Below are 27,175 nucleotides of genomic sequence, written 5' to 3'. Positions count from 1 at the left end.
CATTTTTCAGTCGTCAATCCCATGACCAACGTCATGCGTTAGAGACGCGCTACCTTGGGTTTTACAGCGCGTAATTTGAAAGATTCGTTAATACCTTAATTATCCATCGAGGTCCTTAAGATAATATGTGCGTTATAAACAACCTTCGTACATGAGTCCAACGTACCCATAATTACCTATTCACGTAAATATGCATGACTGTGTTCATAATTGTGTACGTTAATGATAAAATATCTTAAGCCCTATGGAATTTGGTACTTACTCTAAGTTTATGTCCCACCGCTGTACTTGTGATTGTGTCTAAATGACGCATCGCATCACACCTCTCATTGTTTTCTGGAAAATTAAATTTCCAGTTTGAATAGCAATGTTCAACCAGTAAAATCTGATTTTAATTTGGAATTAAAACTTCAATAACCTTTAGAGGAGTTAAAAGACAATTCGGGCGACATTTAGCCCCGGAATACTTAATAAACTCGCGTTACTTTTTCAACTCTGTGTAGGAAATCTTTTTATTTTGTTTTGATATTATTTCTTGGGGGCGAAAGAATACCAAAATTGGATAATTTTTCAAATGACCTTACACTTCCGTCTATTCAAAGCGTCTATTTTCCAACCGCAATTGGATCTACTACGTTGATTTCCCAGCAACTATTGTTTGTTCCTGGCAAATGGCGCTTAGACAAGACCGGGGTCGGGAGATTCAAGTGCGTGGTGCGTGACTAACTTTGGTCACGGAATTCCAATTAAATCTGTGGAATTTCTGCATTTAACCTTTTTCTAATTTAATTTTGCTATTGCCGTGCGCTGAATGAAACTTATCAGATAACTGCCGGCTGAGCCAAATTACTGAAGTTATGAATTATGGCGTCATATGAAATTTTTGCATCCATTTTGTAAAATAAAATTAACCAGGCGAATTGCCACGCTTCTTTCATTTAACCTATCATGGTTTCTGGAACCGAGTGTCATTCATCACCTTGGTTGTTGACACTCTCCGCCGAAACCGTGGGCGAGTAAAAAGAACTCTCGAAATTTATCGATTGAATTTTATTTCATATCATTATCGACAATAGTTTCATTGTTATGATCCTGTGGAATATAACAATTTATATTCCAAAGATCCTTAATAATAATTCAATGATTTCGTTGGCCTTAATTAGGCGCCATGCACTGAACTGTAGCAATCTTCTTAATGCGAGAGTTTTATCTTTATAAAAATGGGGTTACTCTCGAGGAAAAACTGGAAACACTTCACCCTGTTGGCGTTCAAATCTCTCTTGAATAATTCATAAGAATTCCATCACAGTGATCTGGACCATTGAGAGCTCCTGCCACCCACAAGTTTGGGAGCGCATATTTTTGGGAATAAGTCTTTCACGTCTGGGAAATTCGCACATCAAAACAAATCTAAATAGTTTTTTTGTGTGTTGGTTTTGATTTTTTTATATTTCCAGTTTTTCTTACGGTAAAATTATTATCTCATTCTATCTCTAATTTAGAGGTCTCGTTCCAAATTTCTCTTTAAGTGATTATACGACACCAGGATTTATACAGCTTTTAATGTTCCAACTTAGAAGGGAGTGGTAAAATTCTGAAATAATGATTTTTTCTGAATGCTGAAACTCCTTTTTAATGTCCATTCTATCCATTAAAAATACGAGTTGGGTCCCTTGAGTGTTTTCGCGGGAGGCGCCCATCTTTCCTCCAGGTGGAATTGGGACGAAGCTTCCTTCGTTCTCTCCCCCGGAGGAGGAAGGAACTCGATCCAGGCGTCACGCCGTCGCTCGCTCCTCTCCTCCCGATTGCTGGCTGCGGCATCACCGCTCGAATGGTACGCGTGACCTCCTGGAGTTGATTCCATCTAACTGGAAAAATCGATGACATCCCCGCGGATGGCATTAATCGTAATGCGGAAAGGAATGCCCATGAGGTCACCCGCGGCCTCTTGCCAGTTGGGAGAGGTCGAGACGAAGTGGTAGGGGAACTGGGGAGAACTGACTGCATCATTATAATTAAGTGCATTGCATCAATTAGTTGTGATTGCGATTGTGTAATTGCTATTGCAACATGTAATTGTACTTGCACTCCTAATGTGCGGTTATGGGGGCCATCCGTTTAATAGCCGTTTAAATTAAAAAAACTTAAAAAATTAAATGACGTTCGAAAAATACACTATCTGAGCATTTCTGACGTAAAATTATTTTCTACGTACCTTATAGAATGACTAAATATCAAAATGTTGTCCTCATTTCGAGTAGTGTTGTTAGATACGTACCCAATAGTTCAATAGTAATGGGACAGCAAGCTAACGGCGTAACATTTAGTATTCCCTCAGAGATTTTGAGCCATATACCGAGACTCGAAATTGAAAATAAACATCAGTATTGTCGTAAGTTTTAATTTGAGCGAGCACAAAAAAATAAAATTTTTCGATTATGATTGCTCGGTTTTTTGTAAATATTTAACAGTGAGATTATGCCAAAATATTTAAATAAACATCTCAAAATCCATCCATACTGAACCCAAACCAAATTTGCCATATGGTCACCCCTTAAGGGTAGGTTGAACGTTCGGGTGCAGGTTCAAATATGGGTAACCCTGGGCATGTGTAAATTGTGACCAAGCATTGTGATTTTGCGGGTAGCACGCACCATCCCTGCGACACAAAGCACGCAGCATATGGAAAGGAAACAAGTCGTCCCGCGGTCAAGAAAGTCGATCTGGGTGGGAAAAGGAGGTTTCATTCATTTCAGGAATTATCAATTCTTTAAATTCCATCCTCTTGTGGTGCGTAATTATCAAGCATCGTAAATCTGAGGACGAGATGAGCTCAAGCCTCTCCCATCAAACCAACTTTCGGGTGGTTAACTGTAGTTTTTCTGCTATAGGATAGGTTTTTGACGGACTCGATAAGCAGTACGATACTTCAACCATGTAGGCTTGTTGCTCTATGCTGTTGCATGTATCCGTACATAATCAACAGCTTTTATTACCGTGCATGCATCTTCCTTATACGGAAATAAATTTGTACAGAACACCATGCTATGAATATGAATGGTTTTTTTAACGCTTTAGAAATTGTAAACTTATTTTTTCCTACAATTTGGCCGGAAGAGTTAGTCTAACAGGACCTGCTAATCCGGAAGGCTGCAGGTTCGACCATGGATAGTGTGCAAATCTCTTGTTTTTCGGTTCCTGTGTGAAACCGGATGAGAAATGATCATCCTCTTTAAGGACACCGGAAGAACAAAATATTCCATTATTCAGCTCTTAACAATCTTTCATTGGATCATTCTTCAGCTCCTCTCATGCCGCATTAAATGTCTGTGTTTCCTATTTAGAATTTTACCTTGCATCACGGCTTTCAATATCATTCAATTCTTATCCTTTCAATTTTTTCCTGCATTCTCTAGGTTCACAAACCTACTTCCTCGTGCCCTTTCTTGAAATTTCTTCATTGGATAAAAGGAGGAGGTGAGCCATTATGCGCCCAAGATGCGCATAATTGTTCCGCTTCGTGTGTGGGAGGACGTCCCGGCTTCGGCTTCTCACGCTCTCCCTTCAGCCCCCACCCCCCATTGCCCCCCCCCACGGTCTGCGAATGCGGAGAGGGGGACGTTCGGAAGGAATAGAGGCGGTTGTGCAATGGAAGGTGCGGCGGAAGGTCTTTTCTACCCCCCTCCCGATAACCCCCTAATGAACGATGCTTTCAATGAATGGGTCAACTGTGATTGATATAGCCTTCGACTTCAATAGGTCGACTTCATTTATTCCTCCCCTGAGCGTTCATCTCGCTCGCGCGGCCATTGTTTTACTCGGGACGTTTTAGAAAACTCGGTCATTTATATATTATTTTTTTCGCTTCTCCGATGCGCCCTTGACATTGGTAGGTTTCCCAGACCGAAAACCGGCTTTTTCCTATCTTGGAGAATATATATTATTCCTTCCTGGAGTGAATGTAAACAAATGTCAAATCGAAAGCGGGAGTCGGAATGGCAGCTATAGGGGATATCCCTTGCCACTCGCGGAATGGCCCTGAGAAAGTTTATTAATCTTCAGTGTTGTTTTATCTACTGCCACATGAGTCGCTGCGGTCTTACTTTGCCGAATATTTTAGCATATAAACATATAGCTCTTTATTAGACCCACGGATCTCAGGGTAAATTACGTTTCCTCGATAGCTCAAATGGTTAAGAGCATCCGCCCGGCAAGTGGAAAGATCTGGTGTTCGAGTTCCGATCAAGGAAATATTTTTACTCTTGTGATCCGTTCGATTCCGCCTTCCCCACCTCTATTGTGTTCGTCCTTTATGTGTGTTCCTATCCCTTTTCCTTATATCTGTTTCTATATAAATGAGTATATATATATATATATATATATATATATATATATATATATATATATATATATATATATATATATATATATATATATTCCAAATTGGGTTTTGATATTTCCTGTCATTTCTTGTAAGGCAGGTGTTCTTGTTGCATCAAAAATCTTTCCCGGTTCCTGCGTGAGAACTTAGAATCTGGTTGTTCGAAATTTATGTGGATGAGGATGAGATATCTCCAGGGTAGTTACATCTTATAAATACGTACAGTGATCTATCATTGTGCTATAATTTCGATTATACTATGATTATTGCGTAAAAGAGCAGAGTGTTTAAGAAATTTGAGTGATTTCAGACTATTTTTTTCTATTTCATCATCTTAAATTAAATGGTCTTGATTGATTTTTTCCTCTGGTACTTCTTCAAATTTTGTAGATAAACGGAGGAGGATTGTTATCTAAATGCCAATGTTAATTGTGTGTCTTTCACAAACTGTTTCATTGTTTCGATGAACTACGTATACGGTGTGTGTCCGGAAACTATCCGACATGCGTTCATATCTTCGCATTGATGCTAATCTGCATCATCCGGGCCGTGGCATCCTTCGAAGTACTCCCCATTCGATTGAACCACACGCTACCAGTGATGTTTCCGCATCTTAAAGCAGTCCGCGAACGCAGATGTTGGAATGGCCTTCAGCTCGCGCGTCGCATTACTCTGATTCGTCTCGATGTGGTCGAACCGCTTTCCTTTGAGTGCTTTTTCATCCAAGAGAGCCATGTAAGGACTGTACGGAGGCTGTCGAAGCTCTCTATAATCTTGTGTTTTGCCAAAAATTGCTGCTTAAGGTTCGATGAATGCGCTGGCGCGTTATCGTGTTGAAGAAGCCAGTCACCGCTTGACCAGAGACGCGGTCGTTTTCTTCTCATGGCATCACGCAATCTTTTCAAAACTGCAAAGTAATATTCTTTGATGATCGGCTCACCTCTTGGAAGAAATTCGTCGGGCACAATAGACTCAATAAAAAAAATAATAAAACGCAGGTCGGATACTTTTCGGACTCAAATCGTATTTCGGTGGAGATTGGTAATGGAGTAGCTTTAATTTTTCCTCATGATCTCCCATTCGACATTTCAAAATGTGAGTTGTCCGGGTTGTTGACCACTTAAAAAAATCTATTCGGGTGGCAATCGCATTTTGACGGCAGAAAGTTAATCAAAGAAAACACCGTCTAAATGTGTACACGAAAGTTAAATAGGATTAGTTTCGGTGAATATAATGCTGCTAAAATTACATTTAAGCAGATAAAATGTGAAGTAATGAACTTGTTGGTTGGTTCCATTCGCCTATTTCGAATTAGTATTGTTTGGTTGCAAACAAATTAATTCTTTTTTTTCTTCTTTATAGGTAAGTTGATCTTCAGTGGATTGGCAGTTTATGGAGCCCAAAGTGTGAAAGAGTTGGCGACTAGTTTGGAGGCTTCTGATCAGATGAATTATGCACTTAAAAGGCCCTTCCTCACCTCATCACTGGGATACGGAAGGAAGGTAAACTCTCGTCGAATGAAGAGTGACCATTGAAAATGTCATTCACTGCTCTCCCCTTAAGAAGGACTCATTGAATTGACATCCGTCTTACCCATGCTCACTCTATGCAGAATAATTGTGACCAAGTTATGTGATGCGACTGGTCAATCATACTAACAGCCATTGTCTGACGTTGCCATAACAATGGATTTGTGTGAATAATATGGTAAACTAACAGGTTTCAAACGTTGAATAAAATCATTCGTGGAAATTTATTAAAGCTTTGTTTAGGTAATAATTTCATCATTTCTTTGTTTGTGGCGTGTCCGTGTTCATTGTCATTTAATTAATTATGTGCCTTTCTTGTTTTGGGGTCTTAATTTTCTTTTCATGACGTGTTTTGATCTTATTTTGGGTTCTCTCAAAAGTTGTTGAAATCTTTAATGGGTACGGAAAAGGACATATTTTAAGAGTTTTGCCCACCCACCATTTTACCTAGGATTTTATGAGGTCCTTGCATTTATAACTTAAAATGATCCACCGCCTTTTTTTCTGCATTTTTTTACCCAGCCGAAGTGTGTTTGCAATGGAGGCACCGGAGTAAACCGAACTTCACTATGTGCCAGCGGTGAATTTTTGAAATTGAAAATACCTTGATCGACTCAATATATAAGAGTACTTGTAGATGAATGAGGATATGAAGTAATTGCTTCTCTTTTCGATTTGTCTTGCAGCAATTCATTATTTGGGTCATCGTTGTTTGAAAAGAGATTTTCTTTTGCATTGTATAACATACTTGTATACTTAATAAACGAATGAGTTGTTATTATTAATTCTGCGTTGAAGTATACTGATGAGGTCGGGGAATTGTGGAGATGGAATGGAAACCTGAATTAAATGTCTTAATTACTGATTCAAACGCCTCGTACAAACGGACAGTGTACCCCAAAGATATGCGTACACATTAGTCGAGAAAGTATGCATGAATCCAACTGATAAATTATCCCCCTTAGCCTTTCCATTTTTACCTGATTCATTTTTCAAGAAAAATATGAGATCCTCGAAAAACTGAAGTTTGATTCTTATACAAAATGTCTTTTTTAATAAACGAAAATTGTAATCATGCTTTTTTTAAGTATGCGTTACATTGAGGTAACTGGTCTTGACTTGTTTTATTAGATCTAGCACTTTTTTGCATTAAAATCGATTGCCAGGACGGAATAAAAGAAGAAAAAGTATCTAATAACATATGATAGCCATCATTCAAAAGTTCTTTGATTGTCAGTCCGGCTGTTCGAATCCACAGGTCTCATTTGATAGCCACCCCCAAATTTGGCTTCCCGTGTAATCGAAGGCTTGTGGGTGGATTTGGAAACCCGTTGGCTCTGCAGAGCCTCTTTGGGTGCGCTGAATAATATTATCATAGCATTAACACGGTATTAATACGAGAATAGGTGTAGTAATTTTGTAATTGAACGTCTAAATAGGAAGAAGCCATTATTCAAATGTGTTAAAGAGTCTGATTGCTGATTGACGACTGATCAGTAGACCTCAAATGGGTCACCTGCTGGGACTCTAAAATACATTTGTATTTAATATATTTATTTTGTTCGTCTAATAATATAATGAAGAAAAACATCATAAGCAATAAAACTTTATGGTATGAATTCGGTTTCCAAAAGTATTCTCTCGGGTTTTAATAACTTTTTCAAATTGTTCAGTTTCTCGCTTTCTCGGACGCCGGATGACTAACTTAAAGGAAGTGACGTAGTTATTTTGTTTTCATTGTGATTGCGGAAATAACGCTAAAAATTATTCCTTTATATTTTCTTCCAATCAAATATACACTCTATGGTATTGCACGTTTTTTTTATGATTTTCCGTGGCAGAACTATTTCGTCATAAAATGTATGAATCATTCACATTGGAAAAAGATGTTGCGTTGTCTATTAAATAATAATTATTAACATGATATGATTTTGAAACAGACATTGCTCAAGTCTACACAAGGCATCGATTATTTTTATGCCGATCCTGAAACACGCCATATTGTTTATTTGGAAATCTACGTTTGTTGGCATTGTTGACTCTGCATGGTCCAACAAAAGTTTCATGTTTTGCCACGTTGTTTGCGAATAATGCAATAAGTTAGTGTCATCTGTATCAATAGTTTAAAGACGATTCACTTTAAGAATTAAATTAGCTACAAATTTGAATGATGAATTTCATTTTGCTTGAGATAAAATATTGTCTATTATTTATTAATTATGCTGTCTCCAGCCTCGAGTATCAAATGCGGAAAATATCGCCATTTAGAATGGTGGGAATGCATATCGCTCGAAGACTTAACTTCGCTCTTGGTAAATAATTGTGAACAGTTGTATAATTATAGGAAATTATCTTGATAACCATATTAATAAAACAAAGGTTATGCGATTTTCTAGAAAGAAAAAGGCCAATATAAACATTAAAATAGGAAGGCAAAAAATAGAGCAGGTAGAACAGTTTACGTATCTCGGTTGTGTTTTGGACCAACACGGTCAAAGTAGTAGGGACGTAAGGAGAAGAATTGCGCTAGGCAAAGAGGCTTTCACAAGAAGGAGGGACTTAATGACGCGGACGTTGAGTAAGGATGTTAAGAAAAGACTCGTAAAAACTTTGATATGGGGTGAAGATATGAAGCAGGAGGATAGACGTAGACGTAGTAGGAGGCTTTTGAAATGAGGGTGTGGAGAAGAATGGAGAAGGTAAAATGGACAGAGAAGAAAACAAACGAGGAAGTACTTGGTATGGTGGGCTAAGAGAGGGGTTTGTTGGGAGCAATCCTATGGAGGCAGGAAAAGTGGCTGAAGGGGGTATTGACCGGCAGTGGGATGTTGAAGACTGTAATTGAGGGGAGAATGTTAGGCAAACGAGGAAAGGGCAGGAATAGGATAGGGATGTTGGACGGGATGAAGGGAGGAAGAAAGCACTCGGAGTTGAAGAGGGACCTGATGTAGAGTAGGATGTTGTGTTTTGCTAGGGGTCACAAATTATTTTAGATAGTAATTATGACCATCCAAAAATCTGCCTTAACCGGTAGATTACCTAATAATAATCTTGATAACCACCAAAATTTGCTCAAACTAGAGTGAGAACGTTGTATTTATATTTCGGGATTTGAACATAATGCGACATAGTTTTTCTCAAACGCCCCCTTTTTCTTTGGATAGTAATGATCAATTTTTTCAAAGTGAAATGTTACCGAAAAATGCAACGATTTGTGTGCAACCGCAACGATTTACGGAAAGGTAAGCTACTTCGAGTGCACCAGAGGCATTCGAAATCCGATAATTTTATTTATTTTCTTTTCAAAAGTGCATGAATAACGAATTCAATCCTGTAAATATCGTTGAATTTCCAAATGGAACGAGTGAAAGATAATTTGGTAAGCCAGGCAATGCTTTCTTTTGCTACAATTCGTTGCTTTGCGTAGACATGAGCAATGTCTGCTTAAATATCATCATTTTTTAGATTATCAAATCGAATGAAATGTCAACCGTTAACCTGTCTGTGTTGTGGCCCATTGCAACACGCCCGCTGGCGGCAAAATCGTTGCATTGAATTACTTGTCACGTGCCTTCAAAATCTGGAAGTCCACGTCCGACTAACGGGAGCCAGAAGCGTCTCTCGTGGGAATGTACTCCTAACCGAGGCCTTCGTATATTTCGAATGTATTTACGCTTTCAATCCATGTGTTATTTCGGTAAGGCGACTTACCGCTTCGCTTTCTCCAAAATATAGGAATGGGGTGAATTCCTCTCAACCCGCGAACTTGGTTGGTAATAACCCTCCCGGTTTCACGCATCAAGAGTATTCCAACTAATGAGATGATTTTTTTCTCGTAATTGGATACGACTAATTAATTAATGCAAAAGTTGGGAGGTTCGGCGGTTCCTTTTAGGGAAACTTCTCTTCCGAATTGAAATAAAATATGTTGAGTGAAACTCTCAGCTCGTAAATCCTCGGTCGAGCAAAAGCTTCTCTTTGAGCATCGCATTATTTATTTTCGGCCCTCTTTTGTGCGCAAGTTTAAAGAGTGACGTTAACGATCGTTAACTGCGAATATAGTTAAATTATTCTTCGACGCGACCGATTTCTCTCATTAATGACGGCGTGCTTGGTGGATCTGAAGATATGCAGGCAGAGGAAGAGTTGAAATAAACTCTTGATGCGCGCCGAGACCCTTCAAAAGAGTTTGAATAATTTCATCTTGGTATCAGGTTATTTTTTGTGTGATAAAATCCTAATGCTTTAACATCTGTAAACATAGGAATGATTGAGAGAGAGAGAGAGAGTATAACTTGGAAAATAAATACAAAGGAACATGTTGCTTAGGGATTGACCGATTTATGGAGGTCAATGGAATTTTAATTATCCATTAAAACTGTTTAGGGTGGATTTCAACCTTGGCTTGACTCCATTAAACTGTATGAAACAAAAAAAGAAGGTGATTGTATCTGAAAAAACAATGCTTTTCTCTTTATTCTCATTCTTACTCCATTTCTTTTTAAAAGGTAATTATGATTACTCTATCTGTATGTTATCGTTATTTTCCCAAGGGATTGAATTTTCTTCTGCACTTGTCTGCGCAAGACATAAAATATAGAACCTAACTGGGAAGAAATTTATTTAATTTCGGAACTAATGAAACATAATGTAGGTTAAAAATCCTGGAAATTAGTCGGAAAGATTCGCACATGGATGAGAGGCGTTTAATATTCATTAAGGGAATCTCCCTTAGCCTGGATCTTTTTTCCTGGGATCCAGATGTGGCTTCCCACGCGTTCAAAACGGCAGCAAGACTTTCCAGTCGCAGGGAAAGAATTAACTGACGGAAAACGTGATTTTCGAATGCGAGTCGTTTTGCTTCCACTTTCTTTTCTCCCGATTTGGGTTTCTTTCGCATCAACAGACGCGTTTTTTTCCTTGCAGGGAAAACTAACGCTTTTCTGACATAATGGGAGCGAGAAGGAAAGAATTAAACGGCGGTCCACTGAACTTTGATGTGGAAACTGTGAAGAACCGTGGACTAAGTGGACTTCCAATTGGATGAAAAATAAAAGAATCGAGTTTTTTAGTCGTGGGAAAAATAAAAATTCCCAGGCCCTACATCTCAAGGCCATGTACGTGGGAAAGCAATGCGCAAAAGAACGTTCTTTTTGTTTATCTGATAAATTAATCAAAAATCATGACGTATTCCGAGTCTCGCGTATTTATTTCTTCAATTAATTTCTTTTTCATTTTTCTTTGATTTATTTCCTCAATATGAAGAGTCTGTTATTGCGCTTTTCGATTGGTTTAGCAGTTTTTATTTTTTTGATTAATGTGTACGTTAGAATAAGTAACATAGATTATTATTTGGCCCTTAATCATCATCAACATTGTTAATACCCATCGCGGGTCTGCCTGCGTGATCCAATTGAATTTTTCCTTTTCACTCACAATGTTTCCTCATTGATAGCGTTTGAACTTTGATTATTCGTCCTCTCGGTGAATAATCAACTGTTAACCATAGTTTACTGTTTTCAAAAATAGTCGCTCGTTTCGCGACTTGGATTATGAAACCCCCGTCGTTACGAGTGGATCATGAGAACCGCTGCACGTAAGCCACTGTTCAATTCTCCGGAATGGAAGAATGTATCGGGATTAAAGCTAATTCTGCGGAATTGATGACTCTTACCTCGTATAAACACATTAATAGCCAGCTATATGAGAGTGCTTTTGAGTTTTCTCTCGGAAAGGGAAATATTCAAATTTAAATACCCGTTCTTGGTTCATCTTGTTTTGGGAAATTCACCAATCCGCCAAGGACTTGGGAATTTTGCACTGTGTTCCACCAATAGTAGTAGTAGTTTTGAGGGGAGGCGACCGAAAGCTAAGGTCATTTGCGCCATAGGGGAAGGACAGGAAAGGATGAAGGGTGGAGAGAAACCCGGCGTCGGCATTAGCCTACTCATTACGAAAGGCGCCAAGGGGTCCGCGGCTTAACGTCCCATCCGACGGACGGCGTACTCACTCAAAGTGCCCTCCACAAAGCACCGCAAGTAGGGATCGAGATACCTCTGAAAAATATTCAACACCGCCGGGATTTGAACCCGCGCCCTCAGGGTGGGAAGCCAGTACGTTAGCCCCCGCACCATCTCGATCCCCCTCCACCAATAGAACCATCTCGTTAGCCGAGACACGAGGAGACAGTTGGAAGCTAGACAAATTGAAGACTGATTTCCCTGATCACTTCTTTATTTTAAACGCAAAACGTTGTATCGCCTTTTAATTCATCTTAACTTTCCTCTGGTAATTCGTAATTCATCTCTAGTTGGCGTCTAGGTGTAGGGTGCTGGGTGAGGTGTGAAGTCGGTGTAGTCGTTGTCCAGGTGATGTCCGTTTATGAACGCGTTGTAAGGAATGAGTGGTAAGCTCAGTCATCTGATATGTTAGCGAATTTTGAGTGAAATGATTTACCCTCGACTTTTAACATAAAATTTCATAGAAATCAAGGGTTGACTAGTACACGAGAAGCATTTATGGTAATTGAAAGAAATTTTATTTTGAAATGCGACTTGGACATCTACAGGGTCGCTTTACTGCCTTATAGTAATGACTTTTCTTACCACAAAAAACTTCTCCCTCCGCGGCTGACTGCTTGTTTGCAAGTACAGTGGTAAAAGCGATCGATAGTAGCATTAACATTTGGGCAGTGCTCGCGGCACAGGCGACGTGTTTCGAAACGTACTCAACAAACCTTACTATCAATGATTACTATTATGGGAAGAATCAACCCCAGCCGTACTCTTACAAATGGGCAAAAGATATGGGGAGGGAAATTAGAGAAGAAAAATAAATATTTAATTAAAATTAAATAAAAATAAAACGATATAGGGGGTTAGAATAGAACAAATGATTAAACCAAATATGATAACAAAAACGCTCTGGCTAAGGTGTATTAGATTGCATTGACCCTCGCCCTTATCAAGCACTCACACAACCAGGGCTTGCGAGAGGTTTCCCTCTGCGCCAGTGGCCCGCCAATCACTCACTTGCTTGGGTATGCGTAAACCCCTTAACCCTTGCAAGTCTCACTCACCCGAACAGGTCTACCGTGGAATCTCTTCCGACGTTAGTCCTGTAACTCGCACTTTGGGAAAGGTTAGGGAGGTGCCCAGAAGCTTACAGTGTTTCGGCTGCCAAGCGGTCTTCTTCAGAGAAGGAATAATTATTAAGAGTGCTACGGCTGGGGCTGATTCTTCCCATAATATTCATACGGCCGCAGTTACCGTTCCTTTTAATTCATCAATTATAACGGTTGAAACTATAGACATATTGAAAAAATCGAAATATTTATCTATTATATACAATTGATAAATGCCGTTAAAAGTGCCAAATTATATTTCTTTAAGTCTTTATTACTTGGGGAAATTCATTTAACAAAATTAACTAACTAAAATAATAATTTATTCACTGGAATTAACTTGGCAGCATTTGATTCGGCGAAAAAAATTGGTGTCGACTCATACGCATGATATGTAAAGAATCGGGAATTTCAAGTGCGAAGTCGGGGGTCGACATATACACGAGTGTAGCCGTTATGCAGTTTATGGTTGATTTAAATGATTTATGCGATAGTTCAAAATTTATTCATCATCCGTTTGTGTGATTGGCCGTAACTCTGTTTTCAAAATTTTAATTTTGTTCCGAAAGTTTCACGATTGTTTCGGCGGCGTTATCTGCTGCTTCCGCGGCGTTGCCTTGGAGAGAAGCATCCACGCACGTTCTTCGCTGCAACTCGCAAATGCAACAGAACGTTTTGATTTACGGCGACGAGGTGTGTCCGTGCGGTGGGAATCCTTAGGAACGAGAGTTCCCTCGTCGGACGCCTTGGGAAAGTTTCTTCGCCCGTCGTGATCGCCGCCACCTCTCTGAAATAGCCTCGTCTCGGCCGATCCCACCCGCGCGAAATAAAGATTTAACTCCGTCGAGCATTTGTCTTCACGCGGGTGTCCTTCGACTCTCCCTCGGTTTTAAGTTTCCCCATGGTTCAGAGGGAAGATTATTGGGAGTTCACGGACGCTCGCTAATAACTATAAATAATATTCACGCGTGATGATAAAGATTAAAAAAATATATATTTCCGTTGTAATAAAACTCAAAGAGGGTCGGAAAAGCGCGAAATATTTTCGAGTACAAGTACCCAGCATTCGGCGAATACAAGTACCCAGTGCGTCAACGTTGAGAAAAGTATGCAACATCCACTCTTTCCCCATCCATCGCTGCAAGTATTTAATAAAAAAATCATAATATCCCTTTATTATAGGTTTGCCAAATGATGAAAACGACATGTCCTACTTTTATTGCAAATGCCGTATTCAGGGATGTCACCCACCTAGAAAACATGGAAAATCTATGTATGCGTTGGAATTTCCGTGCGATTAAGGGGTAACGTGTTTTTGTGTTGTTTGATAGCAAATTAACTCTGATTGCGGTGTTATCTCTAGAGCGTGCTTCACTCTCCCATTCATCCGTCCCGCGTTATGTGTTTGAATAGTCCACCAGTAAATCAGAGTCTTAGACGACGTAAAAAGTTTTATAATATTTCAAAGAAAGAGGTTACGTTTATCTATTAGAGTTTATTCGAATGTGTATCTTTTCTTGGTAATTTCAAAGCTAAAGTTTGTCATACGTATGCAGTTAAATTGTGGAAGTTTTTTTAACTTATATTTTCAGTGTCAGTTTTTAGAATGATGTACTAGGATTCAGAATAAGAAGGTATTCTCCAAGCAGTGGTTTTGACTGCAACTTTGTGGCTTCAGTTACCTTATTTGTTCGCTTATGCAATGTGTCTTAAAATATTACAAAGGAGCCGTTGTCAATTTACAAGGAATATTCCTCATATGTTTTGAGGAAGTCGGTTCTCGATGAAATTAAATTCTCTAATTCATGAATGGCATTTATTTTCTTATGGGTTCAGTATCTCGGTATTATTTAAAATTTGAAGAAAGAGGACTTGGGGAAGTTTCAAATAAGTGTTTGTAAAATTAGGAAATGCGATGTAAATTTGTCGTTGGATTTTTGTTGCCACCCTAGCGTTAGTAAATCACGGGAACGGGTTTTATTATGCTAACCAGGAAAATCGGGCTCGCCTTCCCAAGTATCTCAATATCAGTTTTCCTATTTCGGTTCAAAGTTCATTCAATATCGGTGTTTCCAGGCGTATGTATAATTGACTCCTGACTTAATCTTTAAAATAAATCCTGAACCTCCTCTGCGTCCTCTGTTTTGAAAAAAAACATTTCGTTTCTAGAACAAAAACGAGAAGCCAATTTTAAGAATTGAAGCATTCCAGAAATGGTAGACTTAAAAAAAATGCGTTTTTCAGGAATATATTATTTTGGTACCTGTTGCAATGATGGAAAATCATAGAAGGGTTGAAGTCACTGATTTTAGGATGTAGATCTATTGTAGATAATGTGGTATCAATCCATACTGTCTGGTGTCATAAGAGTTTTAGATCGTTTCTTTTCGATTGCCTTTTGTGAATCGCTCAGACAAGTAAAATCTCACCTCAGAAAACTCCGAACCGGGAAACCAAGAAATTGTAGTAGTTTAAGAGGAGGGGACCGACAGCTAAGGTAATTTTCGCCATAAGGAAGGGTGGAGAGGAACCTGGCGTCGGTGTTAGCCTGCTTTTGTCGAAAGGCGCCAAGGGGTCTCAGTTTAACGTCTCATCCGATGGACGTCGTACTTACTCAAAGTGCTCTCCACAAAGTACCTCAAGTAGGGATCGGGATACCGCTGGAAAATATCTGCCACCTCCGGGATTCGAACCTGGGCCCTCTCGGTGTGAAGCCTGTACGTTAGCCACTGCACCTTTCCGATCCCCGCGACGCATAAAGAAACTTAAGTTTCAGTCCTCAAGGAGTCGCTGTGTCTATAATTTAATAGGCACAGTGACTCCTTGAGGACTCATTTTTCCGCTCTCAGATTCAGTGTTGTCAGATTTGGTCATTGTAATTGCCCCTCTATAAAAGTATCATTAAACGTCCATTTCATATACGTGCATAAGTCCTCACTAAAATGTCCCTGATAAGAGGATTTAAAGCAACATGAGTAACCCGTGTTTCCCTCAAGCGGATCAATCATTCTCTTTTAATTATAGTGCCCATGGTTATATCCTTCCGCCCTTTGATTTATAACCCCTGCAAAGTTTCGGCCGTTGCCTTATCAAGGGTTTGATAAAGAAGCCAGTGTCAGATTTTTACCTTTTATTTTTTTTAGAACCGTATTCGAAGGTGGTCTTTCATCGTCACTGTAATTTACTGCCGGGATGTTACCACTTGATCTGTTTGGCTGAATTGAAGGCTCTTTTCTTCGTAATGGGACGAAAACATGGCTAAAATTACCGCAGTAGTGATGGAGAATGAGGCCTTGCGTCCCTTTCCTGCAAGTTAATTCCGCCACACTGGAGCGCGGTTTTAAACACATTTCTTGATGGCATTGTCAGAATCCGCGGTAATGATTAAAAATGTAGTCCCTGTCTTTCTGCTTCCCAGTGGTAATTTTATTCTCTAAAATGTCTCTATGTTTTGAATATATGCCCTGCGCTTAGTTGTTCTTTTAGTTCTCGGAAGCACTTGCCACATATGTCCTCGAAGTTTAATTTTTCGCAGCTTCAATCCAGGGTATTTCTTCATACTTTTGAAAGTTTGATCTAAATGTTCAGGTTTCTCATTATGTCATTGATAGCTTTTCATAGTTTGCAACGCCTTGTGGGTAGTAAACGTTCGTGGTTGCGAGCCTGTAAAAGTTGTTGATGAAACGTGCAGCGGACGTCCGATCACTGCCCCAGACGATGAACATCGCAAACTCGCCGAAGATTTGATTCAAAATGACCGGCGAATCACTCAAAAACGTATCGCAAACCATATTGGAATATCCAAGGAACGTGTCGGCTTAATTATTGAACAATTGGGATACCGTAAAAGCTGTGCACCCTGAGTACCACGCAGGCGAGAACAAACAAAACCCTGTTTATTCCCCCTATCTCGCTCCTTGCGTTTTTTATTTTTTTCGTCAACTCAAGAGGCACCTCAAGGGTAATCATTACACCTCGGACGATGAGGTTGAGATAAAAATTCGGTAACAGCACGCTGTTTAACTCGCGTTGACATGGCGCTAGAACAAGTCTCCATTCTTCCGTTTCTCGAAATACACTGGATGAATGTAACTACCTCAAACCTGCGCATGCGTGTTGAGGTGGAATGTTACTTCCACATTCCACCAGGAGTGCTTCTGAAGTTCATTTTGTTTGCGGTCTACTTGCATGTGTGCATTAGTTTTCAGCCTACCCTCGTACAACAAGTCCTTAACCAGGAGCATTTTTCTTCAGAAGAGGTGACGGGACGAATATTGCTAGGTATCTCCTCAAACTGGTGCATTTGGCGAAATGAACTAGGCAAATCAAGGCTTAGGGCATGTAAGAGGGCACTTCTTGATGACATCCTCCTCTCTTGTAATTACTTTGTGGCGCTCGTCTGCTTGGAGTGAGAAAAAACGTAAGTGAAGAATTCCCCTCTTTGGTGGCCACAGTTCCGAAATTTGATTTTTTTCCTTTTCTTCTACTCTGGGCGTTGCTCTGGAGAGAAGGTGTGCCTTGGATTAATAGGGACTTGAGAAGTCCTGGAATCAATCTACATACAATCCTGATTTGCCGCCTGCCTCCTCCTTCTCTGCCCCTCTGCTGTTTCTGTCAAGATGTGAAAAATGTTGTTTCGCGCGAAGGCACGTGAGTGTGGCCATCACGCTGGTTATTGTGCAAGACAGGACTGCTTCTTAAACCCTTCCAAAAATGGTGCTGTGTCCCTCATCCTCCCCGCTTGTTTATATTCCTCCCCCCGGCCGCTTCTCCCGTCCCCATCACTCGTCGCCGTCCTCCTGCCTCCGCGTCGCTTCCCTCGTTATTATACATATATGTATACTTCGCGAGCGATGAATTAAAACGTGTGACATGTGGACCATATGGTTTCCATTTTTTCGAAATGAGGATTTTCCTATGTGCTCTCTGTCTTTGATGCGCTCCGCGCGTATCATTTTATGTACCATTTTACCATCAACGATAATTAGTGCTTGTCTCTTTTAGAATTGACCATCAATAGCGTTCCACTGTGGTCCGTTGTCATGTTATCAACGTATATACCAAAGCTTTGAATCCAAGAATCATTGAATGATAATTATCTATGTAGATCAATTAAGTAGACCAGAAAAGACGAAGCTATCGAAACCTGGTGCTGTAGGAGGATGCTTAAGATCAAATAAAACGGATAAAATAAGAAATGAAGAAGTATATGGAAGAACAGACGAAGAATGGACGTAATGGAACTCCAAAGAGAAAAGAAGAACCAGATGGATTGGCCACACCCTGAGGCACTATGGTTTCGTGAAGAATATAATAGAAGGAAAAATAGAAAAGTCCAAAGAGGAAGAGATAAATACATGGGACAAATAAACAAGAAAGTACATTGCGAAAAATACGAGGAAGTAAGCCAATTATCACCAATTATCATCAGCTAGTGTAGGATGGGGGGCTGCAGTCAACCAATCTCAGGATTGATCGACCGATTATTTATTTACTTATTTTGCTATAGTCCGGAAACAGCCCTTCGAGCTTTGCGTCGAACTTTGAACATTGATGTAAAAATATCACAATTACATGCACCCGAGCCCTAGGTAGCAATTGAAAAACACCTAGACTGGAATCGAACCCGCTACACCTGGGTTGGCAGACGTTACCCCGCCGCCGCCGGGGCCGGCAGATGATGATGACCACTTACGGTTAAATACGAGTAACGAATACGTGGAAACACGGTTGGGATGTTGGGACGGTACATGTTGGAGATGAGACTACATTGAAGGGGAACATGACCAGTAATTGGCTAGCGAAGTATTTTTTTGTAATAAATAAAATTCTGGAACTTTTTGAAAAGACTTCGTAAATCTTGCGGATCATACTATATGATGGTTTTGGGTGATGGGAATTAGTGAAGCCGGATCTTATTCGTGTCTGTTGCACTTAAAATCTTCCTCCAGCTCCAGAAAATTGCTTACATTCGAAATTCTCATCAAACTTTGCCCTACTTTAAATCATTCAGCATTCCCTTTTCCCATATGGCCGTTACTCATTTAGTACCTGCAATTGTTCATCCCCTGCCGTGCGCCTTTAAATCCTAATGCAAGGGTTACCCTTTGGAAGGTGAATTGTGTTTATGGCCATGTCATGATATAATCGCGAGACGGTTCACGGGGTAGCAACGATGTGAAATGTAACGAATTCGTCACAGCTGTTGTCCTCTCTCGTTAGTTTCAAATCACTTCAGAGAATCACGTGTGCAACCGAACCGTGTTGTTGTAGACGAATCGTTTCTCGTCATACCGTGAAATACTACTAACGACTGATTCCGGGTTTATTTCCAAACAGTTTCCGTAATTTTTTAATGGGGGAACATATGAGTGTGTTATTGGTCGCAGCCCCTGTCTCTCTCCCCCCTCCTTCCGTGTCGCACGTATTTCGTTCCAGTCTGCTTTGAAATTCATAAGCATGCATACGCTCACTGATCTCGGGAGAGCAACGCGAGACATCCGGCTCGAAAGCACATCGCGTCCCGTAAAATGTTTCTACTCCCTCCTCTCTCGTCTTCTTATGGCTGTGGCGTGTCCCCCGGCCGGCAAGCGCAGCCGCCACTCCATTAAAATTTCCTCCCCGTGGCGTGTGAAGGGACTGTCCCGAGGCTCGGCGACTCCCGAAGGCCAAGGGCGGAACTGGAAAAACCTCACCAAGGGGGCGGAGGAGCAAGGGGGGGAGGGAGGGGCGCGTGGGCGAATATTGTTTTCCACCCCGGCTGGGGAGGAGTGGCTACAGGGTCGCGCGTGGGCGAGAGGATAGGTTGGGGGGGGGGCGCGTCTTCGTCGAGAGGAGAGTAGGGGGGGAATGGCAGGAGGCGACCCATCGCCTGCCGAACCTACGGCCACACTCCTATTCGCCTGCCTGCCCAACGCCATAACTAACACTCGTGAAAAATTGATCGACGCCGGGCCATGAAACAAAAGAGTGTGTGTGTGAAGCCTTAGAGGAGGGAACGGGGTGTGTGTGTGTAATCTTTTCCCCGCTACGGCTGCAGTCAGCACCCAAAGCAGCGGGTGCTGACTGCTGCCGAGCTTGTTGTGATTCTTCGAGACGTGATTTTTCGTCATACTCTTTTAGGCGCGCGCAACCATTTATTGTAAACGGATTTTTTTGGCGGGGGGATCCATCTTAAATCTCAGTCACTTGGAATGGCCAAACTTAGCGATTGTAAAAAAAATCCCAAAGCTCTCATAGGCGCAAATAAGGGTCAAACATTCTCGTGGCGTTAGAATTCGGTACTTTTGTAAGTTTAGGGATCCCTGTTCTTCTCCCTATCATGCCTGCGATTCCCTATAAATAACTGGCGCTCATAAAATCACTTAGCTTTGGTTTTACTAGGTTTGTCTATAGTCATGAACTCGGGAGTTTCACCCTCGGGTGGATTCGTGAACGCTTGATACGCCAAGACAAATGTTAATCGTATTAATCCACCTTCCACCTAGTTACACGTGTAATTCCTTATTACACGTGTAATTAGTCCCTTCTAGAGCGCACTATTTGCTCCACGGACCATGCCTCCCGTATGTTCCTGGCTAAAATTGATTGGAGCGTGGAAGAAAATCCGGCAGAATATTATTTTCAGAATTTGCCGGAATAGGAAGACGGGAAATGTAGCTTAGCGATTATTTTTTCAGATGTTAATTATGACGTAAATCCGTCATGCATTGCAAATCATAGCTTTTACTTTAAAGTGAATCGCGGTCCGAAGTGATGAATGGGCTTTTGCGTATTTGTGCTGTGTAATGAGTTTCTTATGGAATAGGAGGATGATCGAAAAGTTATTATCATTAATATTTATGTTTACCGATTGGAATTCGGATGAGTTTAGTGCTATATATATCTCGATGAATTATATGATCGAATTGCTTAAAAAATCATTAACAATAAAATCTAATAATAATTTAAAGTCTGCATCAGTCGTTTGGAAATGCACGGTAATATCTAATTGTATTTGCATTATAAATATTAATTTTTGCTTGTCATCAAAACTTTTAAGAAATTCCTCACTTCTATTTTCTAAATATTTATCTTAACCCCGTGTCTCACGTATGGATCCGCTCATCAAGTACAAAGTAAATAATGAATAAATTAGTGTTCCATTATCATCCTTTCTATCACAATTCTCATTTCTACATTGAAAGTGCTCATACCCTCTCGTTTCATTGATAGCTGTATTTAAAAATGAAACTTTGAGAAATTTATTTATTTCTTTTTAACTGCTGGAAATACATAAATGTGTTCTCATTTTGTTCAGGTTTCTTTTAAATTTTCTAACGCAAATGACCAGCAATCTATTTCCAAGAGTAATTGCATTTAAGGATGATGGCGAAGTGGCGAAAGTGGATGAAAACTTTTAGACCTGTCAGTGGAATGTTGAGGGTGCGTTGGAAGAGATTGTGTGAAGTCAGCTGGAAAGAGGAAGAAAATAGATATTTTGGACAAAATGAAACGAGACTAGAAAATTTGGAAAGCTGAATAATCAAATAATGTGAGTTAAAAGGCGTTTATGCTGTCTAGAACACCCTTAAAAGTCTTTAAGTCCTTGTGGGACGTGTATAGCATTTTTAAGGGGCATCCCGATACTCCCCAATCGTCGGTACAGGAGTACGTGTCAATGAATGAATTATTTTCTATCGTTACAATTTTTATATTTTACTCAATTAAGAAAGGCTGTCTTAATGTTTTATTTATGTTTTGCCTATGTTTCCGGAGGGTCTCTGTAAACATCGCTGGCTGATTTTAATGACGTGAAACAGGTGTTTGGTTATTATTCGGAGTCAGCAGGAATGATATTGCTGCAAAAAATGGTTTACCCCATAGGAAAAGAGAATGTTGTCTCCATCCCCTAAATTGAGGTAGTCGCAAGGGGCGGCGACCGAGAGTTAGGGCCTTTTGCGCCATTAGAGATGGATGAGAATGAAGGGTGGATAGTAACCCGGCGCCGGCATTAGCATACTGTTAACGAAAGGCGCCAAGGGGCCCGCAGTTTAACGTCCCATCCGACGGACGGCGTACTCACCCAAAGTGCTCTCCACATAGCACTTCAACTAGGAATCGGGATGCCACTGAAATATCCGGCCACCACCGGGATTGGAACCCGGTTCGTTGGGGTTGAAAACGAGTACGTTTATTTACTTATTTATTCATTTATTTATAGTACCCTGCAAGCCACCGCTAGGGTGTGTGGCAGGGGGTGAATACACACCAGACTAATTTTGACCCAAATATGATCGTGGGGTCATATTCGGGTCAAAATGCGGTCGGACGATGTTATTCCGATCCCTTATCGTTCGTGTAAAAACTGAAATCCTAAATCTATCTTTTCTACCCTTAATCTATAATTTTATTGACACAATCTCTCCTACCGTAGTACGATGGGGGCAATAATACATTTTCAACATCACTGCTAACACCAAAATGGTAATCCGCCTGTTAACTAATCCAAAGCTTATCCAAAGTCAGCCTCCTCACCATGCCATTCCCCCCAAAACTGAGACTCTTCGACTCAATACCTGTTATTCGAGCACCCTTGGAGTGTTATCTTATTTTTTTGGATATAACATATTCCGAAAGAAAAGGCACTACATTCGCCATCCATGTGCCGAGGGAAATGCCAGGCAGAGGTCACAGAACGCAATTGATTGGACCCTCAATAAATCACAAAATAATGAATTATTACGAAAATAGAAGTTTGCGTTTGATTAATGCATACTCAAGGAAATACGCTTCAATTAATGCATATTAATTAGGATGTGCAATAATTTAAACTAAATCCAAAACATTTTCCTGTAGTGATGAAAATAAATTAATCAAAGGAAGATATCCCAGTACCAATAAAGGTTATCCTTGAGGCTACAAAGGAGCTCGGGTGTGTGGTTATTAATTAAAGCTTCACTGTTGAAGCATCTGGTTTAAGTTTGCAACTTTTTGGGCCCTTCCCTGACCCAATTCCGCTCTCCCTCCTGTATGGAGTCGCGACGCACATTTGGACGGAACTTCAAGAGGGCCGTCCACCGGTGCGGGGGTCAATGCGGAAACATTCCTCCCCCACGGCGTCGTCCCAGGAATCGAGACGCCCAAACTGTCCGCGTGCGGCTCGGAAGCCCTACCAGTTGAGATGGGGAGGCGGTGTCCAGGCGGGGAGGGGTCTCGAAATCACCGGCGCCACGCTGCTTCCAACCTAGGCCCCGCTTCCTGTTGTTTGTGGGTGGCAGTGGGGTTGGTCGACGGTATGGTTGGTTTGAGGGGACGGGGATGGGGGGGGGAGGGCTGCTCTAGGTGACGGAATGGGAAGGAGGGGAACTCAGGCGTCACGATTTATTGGTGGGTTATCCGAAACTCCCGGCGTATTATTTTTTTCGGAGGGGTTTATCCGGACTAATGAGGATGTTTCTCATCCATCATAATGTATACTCGACAAGCTGGTTAAGAGGTTTCCAAGGTGGAGCGTTTGTATTTCTGGCACACTGGCCGTCAATGCGTAGGTCAAACGGGAGTTCACTTGAGACTGCGGCAGTGAGTGGCACGGGACTTGTTGTTATTGTGTAAGACTGCAGTTGCCAAAATTGAGAGCAATTGTCGATGCTCTTCCACGCCACTCCCCTCTCTCATTTCCCGAAAAGAGGAAAGTTAAAGACTCCGTCATTGCATTGCTTCCAGTCCTGATGTTCGCCAGTTGGGGAGGACAATTGTAGCAAAGCCACTGGATCAATTAAAATACCTTCACTCTCAAAATTCTAATTGGATTCTTCATCTACATCTACAGGCACTTAATACCTCGCAAGGTGCTGCAAGGGCGTGTGGCGGGGGGTGTAAGGGCACCAGCCGTAATAAAGGAAAAAAAACCGCGTGCAAAAGCCACAAATTTATTCAGTCCAAAAATAAAACATGGTGTACATTCATTCAAGAACCCTTACACCCCATACACATGCAAGCACTCAAACTACCTACTAACATACACATGCACCTGCAAATGTACTTGATATCTTTGCAATGTTTAATTTTGTTCCGACTTGTAATTTAAATGTTTTTTAATATTTCTAAAGTGGCTTTGGTTTTTTACTTTTATGATTTCTGGTTGTTCGGGGAAAGAATGAGTATTTGTATCTATCTTTACTGGAATCTATCTCCCTTATTTTATCTTTGTGGCCTGATCTACCATTGGGGGCCATTATAATTCCTTCAGTGTCATCGCTAAATTCGTTTGTTTTGAACCTTTCTAAAAGTTAAGTCTCGCTTGTTCTCTTCGTATTTCTAGTCGCTCCCAGCCCAAATCCCCTAAGAGACCTGTCACACTTGTGTTCTTATTATAACAATTTTTGACGAATCTGGCGGATTTTCTCCGGACTTAATCCATTTCTCTCTTTGTTCGCAATCGAACTGATATCATGTCAATATTTATTGCAGTATTTTGGGAAAGGTGATCAACTACTGAGGTCATTTACGCCATTAGGGGTGGACAGGAACGGATGAAGGTTGGAGAGATTGGCATTAGCCTACTCTTAAAGAAAGGCGCAGCTTAACGTCCCATCCGACGGACGGCGTACGCCCTCAAAGTGCCCTCCACAAAGCACCACCTCAAGCACATCAAGGTACCACTGAAAAATATTCGACGCCCCCGGGGCCCTCTGGGTGGGAAGCCAGTACGATAGCCATCGCATAATCTCGATCACCGTCGACATATATACGTCCGTTACTGAATTCATCTACTCTACGTTTGAATCCGAATACATTCATCTACTCTAGTGCATAAATTGGAAGGATGTCTCTTTACCTGTGATGTTGAAAATGCATTGTTGCCCCCATTGTACTACGGTAGGAAAGATCATGCCAATAAAATTAGAAAGATTTAATGTAGAACAGATAGATTTAAGATGTCATTTTTTTCACAAACGATAAGGGATCAGAATAACATTGTCCCACCGCGGTAGGGGTCATATTCGGGTCAAAATTAGTCGGATGTGTCAGATCCCCTGCCATACATCCTAGCGGTGGCTTGAAGGATACTAAAATAATTAAATAAATAAAAATATATACGTTTGAATTTATACGCACGGGTAATTTCTCATTGCCACTCCACAGTACCCAACCTAATGGTTGGGTTAATGCTCTAGGAAGGCGTTTCACCTCCTTATAGGCGTGTGATGAATGCAGCACTTCGTGGTAGGACGGGGGGAAGGGGAGATGACCCTTTACTGTGCCGACTTGTATTCATAGCACATGTTGAAGTGTGACTGTCCGAAGGCACCATCCTAATTGGAGCCCGGGGCTTTCTCCTCTGTAGCCGGGCACTGCCCTCCGACATACGACGTTACTCATAGGAAAAAGCCCTTTCCCCGCACAATTCAATTATCTCCTCTGTCTCATGATTTCCCCCTTCCCCCGGCACAAGTGCCATTCGAAAGCATTCTCATCTTACCTCTTCCCCACTCGATAAAACCTCAATTCTAAGGAATCTCTTGACTTCCCTCGGAACTTTCAATATCTCCCCTCCATCAACATTTCCTACCTGCTTCCTTTTTCTCTGCCATACGAGGTCTGTTCAAAAAGTATCGCGACTTTCGTGTTTTTTTCCCAAATTATTTATTTATTCATAAATATATATTTTGTCCCCTTCAAAGTAATCCCTATTAGATATAATACTCTTTTGCCAACGTTTTTCCAATCCTCGAAGCACTTCAAAAAGTCACTTTTTGTGATTATGTTCAGCTCCTCCTTTGATACAGTCTTAATCTCGTCAATCGTAGCGTAGCGTCGTCCTTTCATGGGCCTCTTCAGTTTCGGGAACAAGAAAAAGTCGCTGGGGCCAGATCTGGGGAATACGGTGGTTGCGGCATCATGCGTGTGCTGTTTTTGTCCAAAGATTCTCGCACAAGTAACGTTGTGTGAGCAGGGGCGTGGTCATGGTGCAAAAGCGAATTTTTGTTCTTCCACACATCCATACCCATAAAACCATGATTCTTCGCCAGTTATGACCCTCTGGAGCAAATTTGGGTCGTCGCGGACGGAGTCCAACAACTCTTTAGCGATGTTAATGCATTGCTGTTTTTGGTAGAAATTGAGCAATTTTGGTACGAATTTCGCGGCGACCCGTGTCATGCCCAAATCATTGGTAAAAATCGAATGGCGTGAGCCAATCGATATGTTTAGGTCCTCAGCAACTTCTCTTCCGGTGATTCGACGATTGGCGAATGCTATTTTCTTCACTTCATCAATGTTATCATCTGTCGTTGACGTGCTCGGGCGTCTGGCACGCTCTTCGTCGTTCACATCTTCTCAGCCCTCTGAGAACATTTTGTACCATCGATAAACGTTCCTTCGGTCCAAGGTAGCTTCTACATATGCCACAGTCAACGTTCGGAATGCGTCCGCGCACTTAATTTCGTTTTTCACACAAAACTTGATACAGATTATTTGATCCATATTTTGGAACAGGCAAAAATCGATGACAAGCCAAAAACACGCCCAAGCAAAGCAGCTGTCAACAATCAACTGAATATTCAAAATGGCCGAACTCTTCGGCATAAGGAGAGACATAAGTATCAACATAATGCCAAAAAAATCTAAAATCAAATATACACAACCCGCGGAAATCCAAAATTCGCGATACTTTTGAACAGACCTCGTATATGGTTTACCAGATAGATTTGACCCTCGAAAAATATTATAGCTTGTGTGAATCTGAGGGTACACAGAGGAGTCTCGCGAGATTCGAACCCGGGTCCACTGGCCTGTAGCAGGACGATCTGTCTACCACCATGCGGCGTACATTATCATTTTTTAAACCCCACGTAACCGCAAGTTGAGGTGGGTTTTCGATGAATTCAATATTGCTACACGTTAAGCCCTGTCTAGCGCGATAGCTACTGATACCGTAACACTCAACATTACAACAGACCATTTTTTAACTCCACATACTTTCTGTCTATTTTTATTCCTTCCAACAGGCCCAACATTTTTCTCCCTTTCTTTCGTCTGCCGAACATGTCACCCTCTAATCGTAGGTTTCAACTTGCCATTGCCACGCGGTGCGAATTCTTTATTTTTCTTGCCTTCTTTGGGTTTCTCCCAAAGCCTTCTCTGTTTTCCACCCACGGA

The 27,175-nt window shown here is 41.1% G+C and overlaps 1 protein-coding gene across 2 annotated transcripts in view; it reads left to right on the top strand.

The window, feature by feature from the left end:
* The window catches only part of Tsp5D (Tetraspanin 5D), a 139,729-nt gene that overhangs the window by 72,234 nt on the left and 40,320 nt on the right, over positions 1–27,175 (top strand). Inside the window, exon 1 of one of the 2 annotated variants that reach the window (XM_071596526.1) lies at positions 5,812–5,883. The exons of the other annotated variant lie outside the window; for it this stretch is intronic. The gene's annotated coding sequence lies outside the window, so the exon portion shown is untranslated. Of the gene's footprint in view, positions 1–5,811; positions 5,884–27,175 lie in introns of those variants that run through there. 2 annotated transcript variants of the gene reach the window in all.

This window comes from Hetaerina americana, unplaced genomic scaffold (genome assembly GCF_022747635.1).
Source record: "Hetaerina americana unplaced genomic scaffold, ioHetAmer1.1.p SCAF_8, whole genome shotgun sequence".
Classification (NCBI taxonomy): Eukaryota; Metazoa; Arthropoda; class Insecta; order Odonata; family Calopterygidae; genus Hetaerina; species Hetaerina americana.
This window is presented reverse-complemented; position numbering and strand designations above follow the sequence as displayed.